Consider the following 7,753-nt stretch of genomic DNA (forward strand, 5'->3'; position numbering starts at 1 on the left):
TGTGTGTGTGTGTGTGTGTGTGTGTGTGTGTGTGTGTGTGTGTGTGTATGGTATCATAGGCGAGAGCCACTGGGCCAAATACTATTCTACTGTGTAGATTACCACATTTTCCATTCATTCATTGCTGGGCATTTGGGTCGTTTTCCACTTTGTGGCTATTATGAATAATACCGTTGATGAACACTCATGTACACACTTTTGTAAAGACATATGTTTATAATTCTCTTGGGTATAAGTAGGAGTGGGATTGCTGGGTCATGTGGTTATTACTGCTGGAAGGTATCAGAGTTACCGGCGAATCCGTGTGGGTTTGCAGCAACCTCAATTCTTGCCTCCTCAGAAGAAATAATTCGACTGAGGTCAAAAAAAGAGATCAAGGCAAATTTTCAGAGCAGGAATGGAAGTTTATTTTAAAAGGCTTTAGAACAGGAAAGAAATTGACAGCTTGGAAGAGGGCCAAGCCGGCAACTCAAAGAACAAGTGTGATGTTTAACCTTGATCCGAGGACTTTACAGGCTGGCCCGCTTCTGGTGCCTTGTGCCCCTTTCCCACGATTCTTCCCACAGGTGGGCTTTCCGCATGTGCAGTGCCCTCCTTACCCTTGGGAAGTGAGCACGTGCAGTGTGTTTAGGAAGCTGTGCGTATACCTATCTGAGGCTTCTTTCCTTTTCCGGGGGGGGGGACCCCAGGAGGTCCATCATTTGGTCTCTTAATGTATATGTATCGGAAGTTGCTTCTCCCTGGCACCTGCTTTTAATTAATACGTTAGTGCAATAGGTGTGGACCATCAGGAAATGGGCTCTCGCTGGTGCCAGCTGCCAATTTATCACTGTTAGAGAGGCAATGCAGTAACTGCTGAACCACCACCTGGCATTCCTACTGGGTTAGGGGAGAGTCTTCTCTGCCTGGCTCACGCCTGTCTGACTACCTGTAACATGGTTACTGGATGTTTAACTTTTTGAGGAATCACCAAACTATTTTCCAAAGCGGCTGCACCATTTGACATTCACACCAACAGTTTATGAGGGTTTCACCTTCTCCACATCCTCAACAACACTTGTTCTTTATTCTAGCCATCCCTGTGTGTGTGAAATTTTATCTCATTGTGGTTTTGAATTGCATTTCTCTAATGACTAATGATGTTGAGCGTCTTTTCATGTGCTTATTGGCCATTTGCATATCTTCTTTGAGGGAATGGTTATTCAAAACCTTCACTCAGTTAAAAATCAGATTATTTGTCCTTTTATTGTTGAATCGTGTATTTATATACTTTAGATGTGTAGATATATGTCCTTTGTATGATATATGTGTTGGTAGTATTTTCTTCCCTGTCTGTGGCTTGCCTTTTTTTGTTGTTGTTGTTTTGTTTTTGAGATGGAGTCTCGATCTGTTGCCCAGGCTGGAGTGCAATGGCATGATCTTTGCTCAACGCAACCTCTGCCTTCTGGGTTCAAGAGATTGTCCCGCTTCAGCTTCCCGAGTAGCTGGGACTACAGGTGTGCGCCACCATGCCTGGCTAATTTTTGTATTTTTAGTAGAGATGGGGTTTCACTATGTTGGCCAGTCTGGTCTTCTGACCTCGTGATCCGCTGCCTTGGCCTCCCAAAGTGCTGGGATTACAGGTGTGAGTCACTGCATCCAGCAGGGCTTTTGTTTTTTTATGATGTCTTTCAAAGAGTAAAAGGTTTTAATTTTGACAAAGTTCGGTTTATCAATTGTTTATGTTTTGTGTGTGTGATTTTTTTTTTTTTTTTTTGAGATGGAGTCTCGCTCTGTTGCCAGGCTGGAGTGCAGTGGTACAATCTCAGCTCACTGCAACCTCCACCTCCTGGGTTCAAACAATTCTCATGCCTCAGCCTCCTGAGTAGCTCTGATTACAGGTGTGTGCCACTACACCCAGTTAATTTTTATATTTTTAGTAGAGACAGGGGTTCACCATGTTGGCCAGGATGGTCTCGATCTCCTGACCTCATGATCTGCCCACTTCAGCCTCCCAAAGTGCTGGGATTATAGGCTTGAGCCACCGCGCCCAACCTGTGCTTTTTTATGTTCTAAGAAAACTTCATCCAGTTCAAGATATAAATATTTTCTCCTATGTTTTTCTTCTATACATTGTATAATTTCAGATTTTACATTTAGGTTTTTGATCTGTTCCAGTTAGTTAATTTTTATATATGGTGTGAGGTAAGGGTCTTGGATGACATTTAGGATGTTTCCAACATTATTTCTTATTTCGTACGAGACAGAATGGGAGTCTCACTCCCCTATTTTTTTTCTCCCTTGCCTTATTCCATATACCTTATAGGAAATGTGTTTTTTTGTTTGTTTGTTTTTTAAGAGTAAAGAGACAGAAAGATTTGCTAATATGGGGGTAGCCAGTATACTTTTTTACTCAATAGTGTCATGTTGCTTTCCCTACATGACTTTTTTAAATTTTTTAGATAGAGTCTTGTTCTGTCACCCAGGCTGGAGTGCAGTGGCACGATCTCGTCTCACTGCAACCTCCGCCTCCCTGGCTCAAGCAATTCTCCTGCCTCAGCCTCCCAAGTAACGGGATTAAAGACATGTGCCACCACTCTCAGCTGATTTTCGTATTCGTAGAAGAGATGGTTTTGCCATGTTGGCCAGGCTAGTCTTGAACTCCTGGCCTCATGTGATCTGCCTGCCTTGGCCTCCCAAAGTGCTGCGAATACAGGAGTGAGCCACCATGCTTGATCAATATTATCTGACTTTTATTTTTTATTTTTATTTAGTTTTTCCAATCTGGATGGTATACAAGGGATATCTCAGTTATAATTTTGATTTCTGTAATTACTAGGGAGTTAAATATTTCTTGTCATACTTGTTAACCATTGGGATTTCCCTTACATGAATTGCCTATTATAACTATAATCCTTTTTTTTTTTTTTTTTTTCTTAGAGACGGAGTCTCACTCCCTTGTCCAGGCTGGAGTGCAGTGGCCCCATCTTGGCTCACTGCAACTTCTGCCTCCCAGGTTCAAGCGGATCTCCTGCCTCAGCCTCTCGAATAGCTGGCAGGGACTATAGGCACCTGCCACCATGCCGGGTTAATTTTTTATTTTTATTTTTTGTATTTTTGGTAGAGACAGGGTTTCACCATGTTGGCCAGGCTGGTCTCGAACTCCTGACCTCAGGTGTTCTACTCGCCTTGGCCTCCCAAAGTGCTGGGATTACAAGCGTAAGCCACTGCGTCCAGTTGACTACAACCATTTTTATGTTGATATTTTTTCTATAGCTCCCTGGTTTTCTTCTTAACTTGTAAAAATTCCTTGTATATGCCAAAATATAATTTCATAATAGTTTATTTTATTTATGAAATTATAAATAGGGTCCACGGGAGTGGAGTGAACAGCGTACACATCACTAACTGTCTGAAGGTTGAGGAGAAACTGAGGACCTAGGTGGTGGTGGGGTGGCCACCACCATTTAAGAGACTGAAAATTAGGATGGAAGTTGGGGGTGTGGTGGAACAGGGCCACAGGGAGTGGGTTGTCAACAGTCGAAAAGCGGGCTGGGCGCGGTGGCTCAAGCCTGTAATCCCAGCACTTTGGGAGGCCGAGACGGGCGGATCACAAGGTCAGGAGATCGAGACCATCCCGGCTAACCCAGTGAAACCCCGTCTCTACTAAAAAAATACCAAAAACTAGCCGGGCGAGGTGGCGGGCGCCTGTAGTCCCAGCTACTCGGGAGGCTGAGGCAGGAGAATGGCGTAAACCCGGGAGGCGGAAGCTTGCAGTGAGCTGAGATCCGGCCACTGCACTCCAGCCTGGGCGACAGAGCGAGACTCCGTCTCAAAAAAAAAAAAAACAGTCGAAAAGCAGGCAGAACCCTTCGGATGTGGCCGACTGGCTGTCATGCAGCTGCGGTGCCTGGAGAACTCGAGATCTTCTCCGTCAGCACGGCAGAGGATGAGCAAGTGGGAAAATCACGCAGGGCTTTTTACTGCGGAGTCTGGAGGTGGTGTTTCATTGGCTGGAGTAAGTCACATGGCTCTGCCAAGTGTGAGAGGTCTGAGTAGGACAAGACCGCGTCTGGTAGGGAGGAGATTGGGACCAGTGACCACCAGTCATATTCACCGCAGGATGTCTGCTGCCGTCCCCTGGGGGCAGGCCCGGCCTTGCAGCCCACCCCGCACCCACCTCGGGAGGGGAAAAACTGCAGGGCTCTGGGAGCGCCGCCACCAGGGAGCGGCTGCTGGGATGAGCCGGGAAGGAGGAAGGGAAGGGGGAGAGGGGCTTGGGTCCCTTGATGCTGCCTGAGGAGGCCCGGTGGACACTGCCTGGGGCTCCCTGCCAGGCCCTATTGGCTAACAGTATGCTTTTGTTTTCAGAAAGGAACGTCCTCTCCTGCCTTTCCTTCTGAGTGCATCGCACAGGGCTCAGGGAGGGGCAACTCCACACAGGAACTGTGATGGGTTGTGGGCAACGCATTACTGTCTTCTCCCATCTTTTCTGTGTGTTCCAAATTTCCTAGTGTGGAGGAATTTCTGGGATAATTAGGGAAAATAACAAATGTGTGATAAATGTGTACAGGGTGATATGGTAGGTGAGGTTCCTGCCCAGAGCGAAGGCTCCTTCTCGTGACATGGGCGTCTCCAGGGCCTCCTTGCCCGTCCCATGGGCATCCTTATTCCTGGCTCACACCAGTGGGGTCACCTCCCCAGGGTTCCCACTTGGTAGCTGAGGAAAGTGGGGCTCAACTGGCTTGTGGGCCCTGCCTGAGGCCACACGGTGTGCCGGTGGTGAAGCGGGCTTGGAGCTTCCGGATGCTGGGCTGGCCGTCTCACTCCTTCCCCTCTGCATTAGTGCTGGCCTAGGCTGAGGCTGCCCGGGAGACCACATTAGACACATTTGAAACCGTCTGTCTCTTCAGGAGAGCAGACTCAGATGTAAATTCCTTCAGCCCCCAAGGAGCTAAAAATAAGAGGCCTGTGCCCCTAGAACAACCCAGGAAAGGCCATGTGAAAACCCAGCAGCTGGGGGCAGAGACCAGGGGCGCGGGGGCCCAGCAGTGTTGGAGGGGTGGAAACAGGATGTGAGCAGAGAGGGGGCTGTGAGAGGCAAGGTGACACCCAGCAGAGGCGGCCACCTGCTACAGCGTGTTCTGAGCCACGGAAAAAGACCGTGGGCTGCGTGGGAGCCCTTACATCCTGCTCCGAGACAGGCCTCCCCCCGTTTGGCCTGGCCGTTGGCCAGGGCAGAATCTGACCCCTGCACTGGGATGGTGGGCAAGAGAAGGACAGGATGTTGCCTTTCAGAGAGATGGGGATTAAACCTTAATAAGGGCTCCCAGCTCCCCCAGGGAGGCCTGGTACCTACCCAAGGCCGCCAATGGAGACACAGGGCAAACAGCTCACTGGCTGACCATCAGCCAACACTGCGGGCCAGGCCTGAGCCAGGTGCGGGGACGTGAACCCGCCAAGGCCCACTCCCTGGCTTCAGGGAGGCACCAGTATTGTGTGGGTGCCTTTGAAGAGGCCTGTGAAGGCCAGAGGTGAGCCCGAGTTCTGGGAGGCTCTGGGAGAAGCCCTTGATTCAGCCTGGGGATCTGGGAAGCCTTCCTGGAGGAAATGAGGCCTGAGGGGCCTCAAGGATGGGCAGGGGAGGGGTGGGTGAAACCATTCCGGGCAGGTCGGCCAGCACAGGGTGCAGAGGGAATCACCAGCCTGAGTGGTGTGGTCAATGTCACCGGGGCCTTTGTGCCCACCTAGCCTGAGCCCGCCCCTCTTGGCCTGCTCAGGGCTTTTCCTGAGATCCCTCCTCTCTGAAGTCTGCAGCCTCCCTGCTGGCCCATCGTTCTCCTTCCTTGTCAGGTCCATGGCTCCCCCACACCTTCAGCCAGCCTCGGGGTTCTCCTTCACAGTCCAGACCACAGTCAAATCCCACGTAGTGAAGGCTTGTCCCCCTGCTTCCCCAGTAGCCCCAACTGAGGGGTGCCCTGAGGCTTACTGAGTCACCATCCCCTTCTGGTGTTTCAACGCTTTTTCCTTGATTTGTAACCAGACTTTTTCTCTTAGAGCTTTTCATACACATTTATGTTCATGTAGAATGTAGGCCAGGTGCGGCGGCTCATACCTGCAATCCCAGCACTTTGAGAGGCCGAGACAGATTGCTTGAGCCCAGGAGACCAGCCTGGGCAACATGGTGAAACCCCATCTCTACTAAAAATACAAAAAATTAGCCGGGTGTGGTGACGTACGCCTGTGGTCCCAGTTACCCAGGAGGTTGAGGTGGGAGGATGGCTTTTGTCTGGGAGGTTGAGGCTGCAGTGGGCTGTGATCACACCACCTGCACTCTAGCCTGGGTGACAGACCTGTCTAAAAAAGAGAGAAAAAAAAAAACTGAAACGAAACAAACCAAAAAACAAGAATGTAGAGCTTTCTCTTTTTTGTTTTTATTGAAATGGGATCATACTATACGAACTTATTTTGCAACTCACTTTTCTTCACTTTATCTTGGAGCTTGTTCTGGATCAGCGTGTGTACCTTTACCTCATCATTTGTTTTTACAGATACTTGATAGAAGTGTAAAAATTTTGTATTCTATTTTTCCTCCCAATACAGACAATGCTGCCTCGGAAATCTTTGGACAAGTTTCTTTACCCAGAAGAGAGGTTGCGAGGTCGAAGAGCATGTGCTTTAAACATTTGGATAGGTTCTGTCAAATTGCTTTTTAAAAAAAAGGTTATCAACTTACACTCCCACCAGAAAGGCACAAGTTCACTCATCCTCCACCCTCCGCAGTTCTTGAATGTTTGCCAGCCTGACGGGCGGATCATCGCGCCGCCTTGTTTTAGTGGGTAAAGCATGGCTTTTGTGGATTACTGGAGATTTGCGTTTCTTGGTCTGTGAATTCTGTGTTGCTATTCTTTGCCCCTTTTCCTGTTGTGTTGTTTGACTTTTTCTTATTTGTTTTTGGAGGCCTCGCATCTTTACTCACTTTCTTCACACTCTATGTTCTCTTTCCCTGCTGGGCTTTTCTCCATAACCACCATCTGACGAACGATGTGTTTATTTCTTTGTTCCTTGTCCTCCCCACCCCATCAGAATGTGAGAACCAAGAGGGCAGGGGTTTTGTCACTTGTCTGTGTAACGGTTTCCAGCACTTGAGACATCACCTGGTACCTAATAGGCACCCTCCAATTAACTGTTGGATGAATAAATGAATGAATGAATGATATTTTATCTGTCACTTGCTTTCAAATATTTACTTTCTTTTCGTTTTTTGAGATGGAGGTTTGCTTTTGTTGCCCAGGCTGGATTGCAATGGCTCAGTCTCGACTCACTGCGACCTTTGCCTCCTGGGTTCAAGCAATTCTCCTGCCTCAGCCTCCCGAATAACTGAGATTATAGGCACGCGCCACCACGTCTGGCTAATTTTTGTATTTTTAAGAAGAGACGGGGTTTCGCCACATTGGTCAGGCTGGTCTCGAACTCCTGACCTCAGGCAAGCCACCCATCTTGGCCTCCCAAAGTGCTGGGATTACAGGCATGAGCCACCACACCCAGCCTGTTTCTAAATATTTTCTCCATCTTTGTCACTCACCCTTTACTTTTGTTTGTGGTGAGTTTGAGCATACAGAAACTTTTTTATTTTTTTAAGTTTATTTTGTTTTTTTTCTCTCCAACTTTTATTTTAGGTTCAGAGGGTATGTGTGCAAGCTTGTGACACGGGTAAGCTGCATGTTACGGAGGTTTGGTATACAGATTGTCACCCCAGTAATAAGCATAGTAC

This window comes from Piliocolobus tephrosceles, chromosome 15 (genome assembly GCF_002776525.5).
Source record: "Piliocolobus tephrosceles isolate RC106 chromosome 15, ASM277652v3, whole genome shotgun sequence".
In the NCBI taxonomy this organism is placed as follows: Eukaryota; Metazoa; Chordata; class Mammalia; order Primates; family Cercopithecidae; genus Piliocolobus; species Piliocolobus tephrosceles.